Source organism: Oreochromis niloticus, linkage group LG17 (assembly GCF_001858045.2).
Source record: "Oreochromis niloticus isolate F11D_XX linkage group LG17, O_niloticus_UMD_NMBU, whole genome shotgun sequence".
NCBI lineage: Eukaryota > Metazoa > Chordata > Actinopteri > Cichliformes > Cichlidae > Oreochromis > Oreochromis niloticus.
Genome location: NC_031981.2, coordinates 37,646,264 through 37,661,440, shown reverse-complemented (window position 1 = coordinate 37,661,440; position 15,177 = coordinate 37,646,264). Strand labels below are relative to the sequence as shown.

The 15,177-nt window shown below is 41.9% G+C and overlaps 1 long non-coding RNA gene across 11 annotated transcripts in view; it reads right to left on the bottom strand.

Annotated features, from left to right (window-relative positions):
* Nucleotides 1–15,177, bottom strand: part of LOC102075996 (uncharacterized) — a 61,419-nt gene that overhangs the window by 27,425 nt on the left and 18,817 nt on the right. For 7 of the 11 annotated variants that reach the window (XR_269952.4, XR_003214556.1, XR_002056944.2 and 4 more), the window contains exon 2: nt 2,012–2,098. This is a non-coding gene — a long non-coding RNA (uncharacterized LOC102075996). The other 4 variants (XR_003214561.1, XR_003214562.1, XR_003214555.1 and 1 more) reach the window with 4 other exon arrangements.

Genomic DNA, 15,177 nt, shown 5'->3' with positions numbered 1-15,177 from the left:
AATTCCAATGTGCTGGCAACATGTTTCTAAACTAGTCTGCAGTTACTCTTTAGTCCAGTAAGTACGAAACAGGGCTAAATGTTCAAACAGCACCCATGGGTGTGGTTAGGTTTATAGGTGATTTTGAAAAGTTACAGTAGGGGGGGTTAGGGTTGGGGTGTCACACAGTTTGCATGTATGATTTAAATATTCTCCTCCTTATATTTTCACCTTGACAAAGGAACTCATATACAGAAATACATATGCAACTAATCTCTGTCTCTCTTCCACAGCATGTCTTTATCCTGTCTTCCTTCTCTCACCCCAACCAATCACAGCAGATGGCCCCGCCCCTCCCTGAGCCTGGTTCTGCCGGAGGTTTCTTCCTGTTAAAAGGGAGTTTTTCCTTCCCACTGTCGCCAAAGTGCTTGCTCATAGGGGGTCATATGATTGTTTTACCTTACAATATAAAGTGCCTTGAGGCGACTGTTGTTGTGATTTGGCGGTGTATAACTAAAACTGAATGAACCGAAAATCTTACATAATCTTGTAAATACTGGCAGTACTTTTATTCACGCCAAAACACAACGAAATTAGCATTTTATATAAATACAGTGAATTATTAATTAATTCCTCAGACCTGAAGAATGGGTCCATCTTTCATACCGTCTACTTTGAACAAATACTGTTCTTTAATACAGTCCCAAATAATGTTAGCAGCTACAGCTAATATCTGCTGATCACTGTCAGCCCAGGTTGCTTCTGTTCAATGTGCTAATTTAGCATTAGCATCAGCCTCATACAGTGTTTATCATCCTTACTCTCACTGTTAGCAGAGTCAGCGCTTTAATGATTACACCTGAAACTGCCTGAAAGGCTCAACCCTGTGGTGTATATATTTTCTGGCAGTTATAAATGATATCTCTCATTATACTCCAGTTGGTTTTCTTGTGATAGTTTTAAGAGCATTAGCTAACCTCCTGGCTAATGCTAACAGATGACATGATTCTGGACAAACACTCTGATGATGACACAGGAACAAAGCCGACACGGGGATCAGATCGTGTTTGAAACCCTCTATATGTTTAACCACAAATCTGAAACAGCTCTCAGCTGTGATATACTCCGACCAGCATGCATGGGAACAAACTGCAGTGCAACAGATGAGATATTTTTGCTTTTCTCCTGGCTGGTGAGGATCACTCGCTGCTTATTTTGCAACACGCTGCCTGCTCTGTCTTGTCAGTGTCGACGTTACCACGTATGAATTTGTTCTTTTCACTGTGCGAGAAAATAAATGTGTGACACTGAGGACGTGTCAGTAGTGCCAACTGTGTGAGCTCTGTGTTCAGTTCGCAAGAAACCCCACACCTCTGTTTTACTGCAGAAAGGACCTACATACCCAGACAGTATATATGTCACATGTTAGGATAAAGCAGCAAAGGCACTGGACGCATGCATGATTCTGTGATTTATTAATCAAATTCTAACTTCACCAACAGCCTAAGATAAATTTTAAAGCTTCAAACACTTTGATACACTTCCTTTCTTTCACTTTATCTGTTCCGATCAGAGCAAACACCCACTAAACCAAGCCCTCAACACAATAGATTTGATGCTCCTCATTTCCTCCCTTCACTCATCTCCCTCAATTTATCTCTCAACATTCTCATCTTCCTGTCCAGCTCATGTGATGCATGCTGGCAAACACACACCCCCAAAACAAAGCTGTAAAGGCCACGCAGTGTGGTAAGGAGGCAAAGTACACACTGAGAGGGAGTGGCATGGTGTGTAAGGGCCACAGGAACACATACACACAGTTTCACAACAGGTAGGATCACGCTGTTCGCCCACACACACACATTCTTTTCGTTCCACAGCCAGGTAAACAACTTGGTCCGGAGAGGAGAAGCACAAAGACGTAACACACATCAGGTCGAACCATAAAATGCATTTTCATCCTGGTGTTTAATGAACTGGAAACATGATTACAAGAAACGTATCGTACAAAGACGCTCAAACACACACAGACCTTTTAGCCAGGGGTGCGTCATTCCAGTGCTGTTTGCTGATTTGAAGCCCATAGGCGTCTGCAGCATGCATTCGCTTCCAGCAGAGCCTGCAGAAAGGGAGAGAGACCACACGGTTACATAAGAAGTCGCTGTGAAATGGACAGCATCTTTTTTTCGTGATCAGCAGTCAGTCAGCCTCGCTCTCCCCGGAGGGAAAAAAACACGATGCAGACGTTACATAAATGCCATTCAACATAAATAAACACAGACCGGGCAAGAACTGAAGCCATGAATTACACATAATGTAAACAGATTAAGAGAATCATATATCGGCTTCTCTCTTCAGATGGGATTTTCATCCCACAGCTCTCCTCTACATCTCAATCGACAGAATCACCAGCTCGGACCTTTAACCTCCTCCCTGCTGCTTGGTCATATATCCATTAAAGCACATGATGCAAATTGTTTAGGATGGGCACGTGGAAGATGGAAATGTGATGAGATAAAGCATGACTCATCGGAGTGTAACATGTGGCTCGTGGGGACTTTGGACAGGCTTAATAAAGATTTAGCTTAAGGTAGCAGGTGAAGAGCTAAGGTCTACTTCCACTGAGAACGCGTGTGATCGAAGCTTAAACTCAGCTGTTCTCCAGTTTGAGTTTCCTTTTTCTGCACAGCTTCATTCTACAGACAGAACAGCCTGGGTCTGTAAACCAACAGCAGCCTTTTAACTCTGTCAGCTCACGATAGCGCGACGCTAAACCTAAACTTATGCAATCAGCTCACGTTCAATTCAATTTTATTCGTACAGCACCAAATCACAACAACAACACTGCTTTATATTGTATGGTAGGGACTCTGCAATAATAAAAAGAAAACCGCAACAATAAGAATAAAGGAAAAACTCTCTTTTAACAGGAAGAAACCTTCCGCAGATCCAAACTCAGAGCCAGCAAATTAGCACGTGCATGTTTCTGTGCATTGCACTCAAGGGTTTAGGACTGCCACTAGCTAGCATAGCCTCAGCATTAAGTCTGGCTCCAGGAAACACGATGGCAGCAGCTACACAGAGTCCAGAATCGATGGATGAAATCATCTTTGCAAAAATGTTGTAATCTTTAACATGTGTTAGCATGATAAATACACTTACAAATATAAAACAAAGTTTAAGAAATATTCATTAGGTTAGAAAATCACCTCTGTACAAAGTTATCTCTGTCTCAGTATCTGCTACTTTATTAAGCACTTCACACAAATATGTACACATATATTTTCTTTTTCCAAAATAATCCAAACACAACGCACATCGCACTCCAATCGTGAAAGTACTGCGTGCTAACATCCTCTGTCAAAGGCAGGTTCTGAAAGGTTGAGCAGCGCCACTGAACACGGGCCAACAGACCAGCTGGCGTCCACCGGCTGCTCGGGAAAAAAATGTCTTTCCTGATCTATTGCAAGTGGTAGTTGGAGGTTACTGGGAAAATGCTATTTCCCAACCACAGAGGCTCAGAGACTGGTCAGTGACTTCCTGTTAACAACCAGTCACTGGGGAATTTTTGCCACTAGACAACTGACCAGTTGGGGACTGGTTCAGGGAGGTTGCTCGGTGGACCTGGAGAAATTGGTTGCAAAAACACTGAGAACATCCTTATTATTGCTTGGGTCACTAGAGAGTTGCCACAGTTGCCTGTAGTTTGCATGGAAGATGCCGACTTCTCTGCAAACACTCACCAGTTGTAAAAAAAAGACCATTCACCTTCAAATCAAAAGTTGCACCTTTTGAAATCTGCTGGTTTAGGCGGTGAGCCGCAATCTTTGCTTTGAAGAAAAATGCTCTTTCTCATTTATGTTGTACTTTTTCAAGTTTCACTACCGCTCGATGGTTAACTAGCAAGTGTTGTTAAACCGGCAACCATGGCAATCTGATAGCAACTAAAGCAACTGCAATGAGGTTTTTAGTGCAAACAAAGCCCTCTTTGCAGGCAGTTTCACCCAGTGGCAGCAACAAGTCATCACCCACTTGGGGAATACACATTTTTCCTAAGCGACTGGAGATTGCCAGGGTCACCAACTCGTCTCTAGGCCCATGTGACCGAAGCCTTAGTTTATCCAGAGGTCAAGGGAGCATGCAAGGCTGTAAGACTGTAACGTCATTACAATGTTTCATTTTCTGCACAACTGAATTTTTAATTTCAAACGAAAGATGAAATCCTGTCACCAATAGCTGACACTTGAGCTGCTGACTGCTGGTTTCCCACACCAAGGGGACAAACCTGCAGAGTGTGATGGACTGAGGGAGAAGCACACGGCCCTGGTTGCAGAGCAGCACAGAGGTAGCATTGTTCTCGTTGCCCTTGGACTCACAGACATTTATCCCCAGGGTTTCACAGAGAAGAATATCAGCCACGTACCAGAGTGAGATGTAGAGCAGCCCACTGGCTCAGGGAAGTGCCACAGCTTCAGTGACTTTTGAGCATTAATGTAATGCAGCAACTACAGTGTTAACATGAGCACAGCCAGGAGGGCATAGTCAGCATATCACTGGCTGGAGGGAGACGTCAATCACCACCAGTGCTAAATAAGGCACTGCAGCTTCCTTAATGATGTAACAGTAATGCTATGACAATCCTCCTTTTCCTCCCAGCCCTCTCGGAGCTGTGGTTGGGTCCGTGTGTGTGTGTGTGTGTGTGTGTGTGTGTGTGTGTGTGTGTGTGTGTGTGTGTGGTTTAATCTCAGGGCGTTCTGCTGCATCATGTTCCTGAGGTGCATCTGACAGATGCTCTGGATGCTGCCAGGAATGTGCTTTTTGGCATCAGCCTGAAACTTTGACTGCACCCAGCACACACACACACACACACACACACACACACACACACACACACACACACACACACACACACACACACACACACACACACACAGGGTTTTTCTCTCAATCCTCTTACTGTGCCTGCCTTTTCACTTATGTGGTTATTTATCTCAGCACACAGCAACCCTTCACAAACCCCACCTCAGAAACCCATCTGTTGTTCCCATATTAAAAGTGAACAGTGCTGTATAACATAAACCTGCATCACATTTCTCATATTTCACTGTTAAAACTCTGACAGCTGCACTAAAGTGAAGGGGAAACACCTCATTTCAATTTTGAAAGAAGTCCACGACTTTCACAAGCAGTTACAGTTTCACAAGTTGAATTCATGTCTGAGGTTTGCTATGAAGGTCATTTTAATGATTAAATATAAAAGAATCCTTTAAGATCAAGTCAAAGATGACACATTTGATCCAGTCCTGCTAATTCATCTGGATAAATGTAATAGTGAGTACAGTAAAAACACCTCGCCCAAACTGAAAGACGCTGCTATCAAACATCATCACAGAAATATTGAGAGAAAAATGAGAAATTAAATATTAGTTTCACTAATTCTGATGAATCCACTTTCAGATTTCTAGTCAGACATAATCCACCTACCTTGCTGCAGCGTGACATTGCTGGCATGTGAAGCAAAAGAAATGAAACTTTCATCCAAAGAAGGCTTCAAGTATTTGAATGTTGAGGACAGCTTGCCGTGACAGACAAGTCCATCAGCATCTCACAATCAGTCACTGCGGTTACTTGCTCCACCTAAGGCATATCCTCACCCAAGCTAGCGCTTGCATTTGCACTGTAGCTCCAAAGGTCGTTTCGCTAGTCTGCAGTGTGAGGTCGTCAGAAACTCCCAAACTATAGCAAATATTTAAATGATTGGATGATGATTAAGATTGTTTGAGCAGAGCTCTAAAAGAGCTGTTTTGGAGAGTATTTCCCATTAAGTGCAGTCAGGTAAAAGTCCCCCATTGGGGTATTTTTCTTGACTAAATAAGTACGCTTCGATACTGTGGTCAGTTGTGCTTTCTGACTAATTCTCTACACCATCTATTTTCATGAAGACATGAAAGTACTGGCTGAGGTGACACTGCCAACACTGCATGTGTTACTGAAATATTTGATGAATGAAACTGCGAGTGTGTGTGCGTGGTTCCACATCATCACTCGTTACTACTCTCAGGTGAAAACCCAACAGCAGGCTGTCGATTGGTCGTTAAAACCATCGGCACATCGGCACTTTGAGTCATAGCCAAACAGACCAACGCTGACACTCATTACAATAGTTCTCTCTTGGTTGTCTCAGAGGTTGTGTGCGTCTCTCCCACTGGACTAACCTACTAAAAGCACGTCGAAAGGAAAAAAGAGAGAGAGACTTCTCATTTTCATTTCAGCGTGGAACGGAAATGACACAGATGTATATCTAGTGAGACTGAGACATATTTGGGTTTCGTTGCACAAAGTGCAATTAGAACTGTGCTGCTCAACTATTTAAAGGTGTGATTTCAAGTAATTACTAAAGAGTGACAGTGAACCTGGTAACACTCAAATATTCACTTATTCAAACGTGGAACAGTCCATCTCATCCAGAAAGCTAATACGTGTAAGACTCAACCCATACTGTTCTGTTTCAGAAATCACTTCATAAACTTAATAAACAGTACAACTGCATAAAGAGCAAATCTAGACCAGTTTCATGAGCATTTATCTGCAAATTGTCATGACCATTGCCACGACCCCTCCTCGGTTCAGAACCTACTGATGCATCCCTGTTAGATTTCATCCCTCAGGTTTACAAAGAAAGGCCTGAAAAAAAGAAATGTCCAGCTGGACTGGTTGGGGTTGATGGGAAGGTAACGACCACCAGTTACAATCAAATAATGCAGAATGACACATCTGAGAACACAACAAATCAAATCTTGAAGAAGTTGGGCTGTAGTACCAAAAAACTGATAAGTATCAATAGCTCCTGCGTCATTCGAGTGGTAAATTCAATTTAGCTTATTTATACAGTGCCAAATCAAAACTTTACATTGTAAGGTCGACCCTACAATATTACATACAGAGAAAAACCCAACAATCATATGACCGCCTATGAGCAAGCACTTTGGCGACAGTGGGAAGGAAAAACTCCCTTTTAACAGGAAGAAACCTCCGGCAGAACCAGGCTCAGGGAGGGGCGGATGGTAGAGTTTGGAAATTGGCATAAAAAATCATGGAAGCATGGATCCATCCTGCCTTGTATTAACGGTTCAGGCTAAAAGTGGTGGTGTAATGGTGTGGGAGATATTTTCTCCCACTAATACCAAGTGAGCATGATGGCCTACCTGCTATCGTTGCTGACCGTGTCATTTAATCTATGGCCGACAGCTGCCTTTGGCCAGATAGCACAACGTGTCAAAAAGCTCAAATCATCTCAAACTGGTTTCTTGGACATGAGAATGAGTTCACTGTACTCAAATGGCCGCCACAGTCACCGGATCCTAATCCGGCAGAGCGTCTTTGGGGTCTGCTGGAACAGGAGATTCACGTTGTCACGCAGTAACCATGTGATTCTCTATGAACCAAAATGTATCCATCTATACAAAGAATTAAGGCACTTGTGAAACTACAAGGGATCCAACTAGCAAAAATGTATACAAAGAATTAAATTGAACAGAAACGGCTTGATGCCATTTGATGATTATATTTTCACATAATGAGGAAATCTTATAGACAGAGTTCTTGGTAAAAGCACTCGATGTGGAAACTTACAGCATTATATTCAGGTTTTCTCGGTGCTGCGACCTCAGTGATCGTACTTGCTTCCGCCTACACCGCAGCTTCGCCTACACCAATAAATGGACATCTTCCTGAAGTGACACTTTTGACTATGAAAATGAGCTTCAGATCAAAGTGAAATTAAAACATTCTTCAAATTCAGTGACCAGTAGCGACAGGTGTAACGGCGGAAGAGTGAATACGGATGAAAGTTTTGTTGAAGCAGCTTCATTTTCCTAACAAGGGGTCAAGCTGCCATCAGTTTATTGACTGACCCTCGAGACTGCAATACATTTGACTTCTGTTAGTATTAAAAAAAACATGGCAAGTTCAAAGGACCTCTTTGGGGAAAATGGACCAAATTTATGCACCCACAATATACAAGAACATGAGAGCTCATGGCGATGACTGCATGTTTTATTTGTTACGTATCGGAAATAAAATCCACTAAGCAGAACCTCTGTAACCACTCTATACTAAAAAAAACCCACTGCAAATGATGACTTCTTCTCTGCTGCAACTTATTGAAAATTACAATAACCACATGAGCTCCTCTCGAACAAAGTGGAACAAATTTGTGTGAGGTAAATCAAGTCACTGAGCGGTGCTTAGAAGTCAAAGGCAATGAGCACGACCTGAGATCATGCACAGATACATGATGTAAAACTCCTGCTGTTCTCAGAGGATGCATCCTACAAACACGTGTGCACTTTGACCCCAGACCCTGCTGCCACGCTGCCTCGGTGGGACAGAAAAACAGTCCAGCAGCGAACACGATACTTTGATCTTTAAATAACAGCCGGCAGGCAGACAAAACAACCTCGATCCAGGAATACTCACAGCTGTAATTTTGATTTTTTTCTTTACCTAGCATGCAGAAGACTGGAACACAGAGTCCATGTTCTCCCTTTTTCCCTTCAATCTTCTCATTTTTACTCTCCTGGTTGATTTTGACATCACAGGAGCACTCGCTCTGCCTGGCATGATCATCAATGAAAAGAGGAGCATGAGTCAGAGATAGCAGCCCACTCAACAACCACAAACGCACACACACAAAGAGTTCTAAGTAACCGACCATGCTTACGTATATGTATGTATATCTATATCTGTGTGTGCACAGTGTTCCTTTGAAGTGTTCACCTGGGTTACTAGATGAATCATAGCAACAAGGCAGATAAGGACGAGAGGTTATGGTCTCTGGCTTTGAACACAAACATAAATGCACATATTTTGTGTATAGGGGAGAAACATAATTACCGTCATCACTCTGGCAGACTGACGTCACCCGCAAAAGATGTTTTTGAAAAAAAGAAAAATTGTTGAGTTGGAAAGTCCCACACACAGTCAAAGTTTCTTAGAACAAGTGTTGAGAGCATCCTCTGAAAACACACTACGAAGAATATCAGCAGCCGCAGCCACAGATCTAACACAGGAGAACCAATGAGCAGCAGGCAGGGTGGACTCTTGGTGCGCTGTCAGTAATATTACCCAACTTCTTGTTCCTGCAGATGGGTGGTGCAATCTGGTTTTATTAGAGCAAGCATGAAAACAGGCAGGTTACACAGCAGCTCAGGGGTGAAAGCATGAACATACCTGTCACTGTATTCAGGCCAAGCAAAAAGTAAAACTGAATAAAGAGGTTATAATAAATAATAATAAAGAGCTCCAGCAGCAGAGAGATGACAGAACGCAAGGGCAGAGAGAGATGGGCAAAACACGACAGATCCTGGATGTCAGCAACAGGCATCACATTTCATGGTTCACACCCTAAAAATCAAGTTCCCATAGCTTAATGTGCTCAGTCACAAGGTAAAGATGTCACTGAATATCTGAGTGGCAGAGTAACAAAGTGACAGAGTCACTCAGTAACAGTATCTGGGTCGCAGAATAACAAGGCAGCAGACTGAGTAACAGATCTGGGTTAACTGAGTCGCAAAGTAACTGATCGGCTAAAGTCACCAATTCATTAGCACATACTGCGTGTCATTTAAACCAAAGCTAGATTTACAGCATCCACAAATTTTATGCGTTCACAAATTTGGACAATTTGGATTTCTCCTTTCTGTTTGGAAACCAGTGTTAGAAAACGTCGAATCGTTGAGCTACTTTGTCGAGCGCTGGCACGCGATGTGCCGATGAGCCGGTTCGTCTACAAGACTCGCTGAGCTGAAGTAGCCCATAACGGACTTGCCTGCAGAGATCTGCAGCTGTGTTCGGATTACTTGCATCTTCACAGAAGCACACTTCCTGCCACATATTTTCTGAAGATATTTTGATCCTATCACATTGAACAACTTGCCATGACTATGTCTTTGGCATCTCACGCAAGTTTCAAACCACTGCGAGACAATTTTCAGGACAGCTTAAGCTGAAGGACATTTGAAAGTCTACAAGAATCAGTGCAATGCCTGACAGTTTCTTTTTAAATTAAATATGCAAAGCCTCTGGAATCCTTTGAAGTGTATGTAGTGATGCAACTCACACATGAAAACGCTCGATTTTCAAAATAAAAGCACTAAACGGGTAAGAATTCCCTTTAAAGTTCTTAAATGCAATTTACATTTTTTTAAAAGTGGTGAAAAAAACAAAACAAAACGATGAGCTAACTTTCCTCTTTATACATTCTTCTCCTGATTACACGTTTATGAAACAGCAAAAACGTAATAACTTGCACCCTGCATCAACGGCTCTTGAGCAGCGTGTGATCGGCATCTTAACTGAACGACCTCACCAGCTAAAAGCCACATCAAACCATCGTAACTGTCCATGTCAGCAGCGAGGTCATATCTTGATCCCATTATGAGTATTTCTGATTGTTTCCTCAACAGAAAGTAGGCGTAAAACAAAAAAGAGCTTACAGCAAAGGGCCTGAGGTTTGTCAGTTCTTTGATATTTCCAACTGGACGTCTCTTGGACTTGGTTCCTGTCTTACAGATGTTCCTCTTCTCCCCACTTAGGAGTTCTCATCTCTTTGTCTGAAACTTTGAGTAGTTTTTATTGATTGCTACAGTGCTGTTAGGTCATCAGTGTTCATTTAGGGTCCCGTGTTCAGGGTACTTGGTATTAACATGCGGGTGTAAGTGCATGAAATAAAATGCATTAGGAACTGGAAGGAAAAAGGAGAAGAAGAGAAAAATGGTGCACCATGTCTTTATAAGCCAACAGTGAACAACCTGTTTGACCCATCATTCTCCATCATTCAGCAGTTTCATTCGTTATGGTCTGTACTTTTTTTGTTTTCAAGTGTGCCATTAAATTCAGATTTCTACCAGCCTGTTAAACACTGTCACATTAGGAAAATGCCAGAAATCCATATGAATTCATGATATATCAGTAAAGAAGCTCAGAGACTCATAGCTTATACAGATGTTGTACCAACTTCAGGAGGATACTGCACCAGCTACCTCCACCACAACAGCCAGGATGAATGGACCAGCCCACGGTGGGTAAACTGAGGCCTTCACACCTCAGGTGTGGAAAGTATAATAAAGGTTTTAGAAATCAGGATATTGTTCAGTGTGTGTTACTAGATACTTTAGCACTCAAGACACTTAAACAGAAACTCAGCACTCGCCTGTTTGACATTCCACTGCACATGCCATTGTGACCAATATCAGAAATTTCAGTTTCAGAAGCAGAGCTGACGATGGTCTGTTACTTCTGTAGTACCAGGAGCTCAGGTATTTTTGTCTTTCAGCCAGCAGAGTTTCTGGTGTGGTTTAACCAGTAATTAACGGCTCCTTGAGGCAAACCCAGCCAACCGTTACAGATTTTCTGAGGTCAAGTATCAAACTGACTGCAATGTGAGGAAACCCTTTCAGAGTAAATAACATAACTGCTGTCTTCTTTGCGTTTACATGCTGTGTTTTTCTTACTCAGAATGCTCCCCTTAAAATTTAGAAATGTCTTCATTTCATAATTTCATTAATGAGATGTGCTGACTCGACTACATTTGCAGAGGCAATGATAGATTACTCTCCACTGGGCACTTCACAATAGTCAGTTTACCAACTTAATCACAATTGTCTAGCCTGATGGATGTGATCACATGTGCGGTCCCATACAACACTTGAGCAATAATGAAAACTGAATTCCAAAATACAAAGACACCACTAACAGAAAGAAAGCAGGATTTTGGTTTAGTTTCAGTTTCCTAGTACAGGATGTTTCCGTTTGCCATGCCAGACAGTCTCCGTGCCATGTGCTTTGCTTTATAAGCGCGCTCTTTTTTGCCAGCATTTTTTGATCCTGGTTATGTTTTCAGATTTTGCCTCAGCGGGTCCCTCTGTCATTTGCTTGGATCCTTTCCATCCTCTTTGTTCAGGGTAAATAAGCACTCCTTACTTTAACATAAAGCTCCTATGCCATCCTCTAGGATCATTTATGAGAACTGAGAGAGCTGTAGACTCACACATAGCCTCTTATCATGTAGTCTAAGAGACAAAACCCTCATCTTAACTGCTGATGGCGTTGCTCCATCATTTGATTACAGTCTTGTAGGGATTAATAGAGCATTTCGGTTGAAGTCGGTATTTCTGAGTTCCTAGTTGGAATTTTCATGTGGAATGCCAAGTGGAACTGGGAAAGTCGAAGCCACCCCACCAACCAAGATTTACCAAACCATGATGACATTAAATAGTAATAAAACTTTAAATAAAACTTTGCCTTCCATTCTACCAGGAACCTTAAGGAGGTCTGCAGTCTTAAGAAATGCTCTGTTAGGATAATATGAGGTCTTTAAGACACAGCATGATGTTTACAGATTTGGATGTGCAGGGAAGGATTTTAAATTCAATTCTGAATTTAAACAGGAGTCAATGAAGAGAAGCTAATGTGAGAGAAATGTGCTCTCGCTTTCTAGTCCCAGTCAGAACTCTTTCTGCAGCGTTTTGGATCAACTGAAGGAGTTTCATGTCCCTTTCAGAGCAACCTTATAATATTAAATTATAATAGACATATATACATTATAACGTCAATCCTGGACAGGATAATAATAATAATAATAATAATAGTGCTTACTTTATTGATCCCCGTGGGGAAATTCCTCTCTGCATTTAACCCATTCACTCAGTCAAGCAGTGGGCAGCTACTGGGCGCCTGGGGAGCAGTGTGCAGGGACGGTACCTTGCTCAGGTGTACCTCTGAGCACAATGTGTCTAATTTTCATTCAGATGAATGAAGGCAGTTCTGCATATTTGTTTAAAGTATATGCTGCATGCTCCTGTTTAAAAAATTACTCCACAGTTTCTTGCACGGTCACTAAAGAGCAATGTAATGAAATCGAAAGTCAGTATTTGGTTAGACCCCATGATTCTTTTTAGGACAGAGTACAATACCCTCAGTTTGATCTGAATTCAGAAGTAGAAAATTAGAGGTCAGTTATAGAGGCACAATAAAGTAAACTTAAAATCCTTTAATTTTCTCAAAAATCGACAATGTGCCTCATGTATGAATTCAGGTTGTGCTTACTGACCTCGAACTGATTTTATGTGGTACACGGCGCTCAAAAATCTGTCAAAAATGTTTTAGTACGACTTTGGCTACGAAGCCGCACCGCTTGATGGATTGTCGGAGCATTACGGCTACCGTAGTCAGGAGCCTCGCAGAGGAATCTGGGTCCTAAACTCCGACCGCTTCAGGTCCCAAAGTCAAACGAACACTGCAGCATCACTGAGATTAACTCTCAGTGATGCTTAGACAGTTTAGACAGTTTTTAACAAACTGTCTAAACTCTTTCATCTTTAATAAAATGATCAGTGTTGCTGCTTTACCAGGTGTAACAATTAAGTTTAACATCCAATTAAATTTAACAGAGTTAGAAGTTAGCAGGAAGTTAGCTCGCTAGCTTCCACCTAAACATGATATAGCATGTTCTGACTGAGAGATTTCTGGAACATTCAAACGTACAGCTCTGCTATCACTTCCAACATAAATGAAGACAGAAAACTAAACAGCAGTGATGTTTGTAGGGTTACTGAAGTTGGGCTAGCTGCTATATAATGATGTGCTACGTGATCGCTAGCGACACAGCTATGTTAGCATAACACAAACATAGTGAAGCTGGAGGATGAACGGTAACACTTTTCCACTCGATAAAAGTTAACGTGAGGGTTCCCGATGGTTAGGGACAAATGCAATCGCATGGCAGGATGCTGTAAACGGACCAAACTTCAGTCAGGAGAACAACTGAGATAATCCATCCACAATACCAGGTTAGTCATTAATATACTGCAACAACACGGGAATAGAGCAGCTGGAGAGAATTCAACATTATTGAATCAATGGTACGAAAGTGGAGGAAGCAAGAAGAATGAGTTGAGTAAAGTTTGACTTATCTGACTGTTTTGTTTCGCTTAATGCGCTTTATGGTCCGAAAAAAACGGTAGTTTATTTGCACCATCTAAGTTCATGCACAGATAAATGGCCTGTATTTGTATAGCGCTTTACTAGTCCCTAAGGACCCCAAAGCGCTTTACACATCCAGTCACCCACCCATTCACACACACTGGTGATGGCAAGTTACATTGTAGCCACAGCCACCCTGGGGCGCACTGACAGAGGCGAGGCTGCCGGACACTGGTGCCACTGGGCCCTCTGACCACCACCAGTAGGCAACAGGTGAAGTGTCTTGCCCAAGGACACAACGACTGAAGCTGTCCAAGCCGGGGCTCGAAGCAGCAACCTTCCGATTACAAGGCGAACTCCCAACTCTTGAGCCACGATCGCCCCGAAAAAAGCCGGGTATCATCTGCAAAGCAGTGCAAATATATGTGATGTTTTCTAATAATACTTCCTGAGGGTAGCGTGCAGAAAAAAAAAGTCAGGAAAAAATTTATAAAACACCTCATGATTTATAAATGTGTACGATTTCAAGAAGTTCAAAAAGAAAAAATATTACACAAAACTAATAAATATCGAGTATGAACTATATATGTGGAATCATTTTTATAAGTCGCACATGAGAAAAACATAAAACAGTCACTGACACTCGTGGAACAATCCGTGGAAACAGAACTGGATTTCTATAACGCTAAAGAAATTCTTCATATCAGAGCCTCCGAAGGCAAGTTCTGAAAAAAAATCATCATAACAAGGAGCCCACATTAATCCTAAGAAAAAGGAAAGATTGTTTCTTAGTCAATTACATAAACTTCATTTTATAAAATGTCTAAGATATAAAATGTGCTTATGTTGCAACTGTAGCACTGTGCACAAAGCGGACACTCTGGCGTGCACTCTGGCTTGTTTGCATCTATCTGTGCAGGTTGTAGAATTCACCCACAAGAATTGAATTAATATCTGCACCCATAAAATGAAATTATTTGCTCAGATTGTGTTCTCACATGAAACTTGTATGTCCAAAATGTCATAGCAGAGTAAGAGATGCAAAGATGTCCCCATGTTTAATAGAGTGAAGGCACAGTGGCTGACCGAACCTCACGAATGCAAAAGGTCTGGTTCTTATAACCACTCTACCTAAAAATGCTGTACACAACTTGCCTTGGTTAATACAAGCACGTATTCCTATGATTAAAATGCTTTGCATCCAACACTCTAATA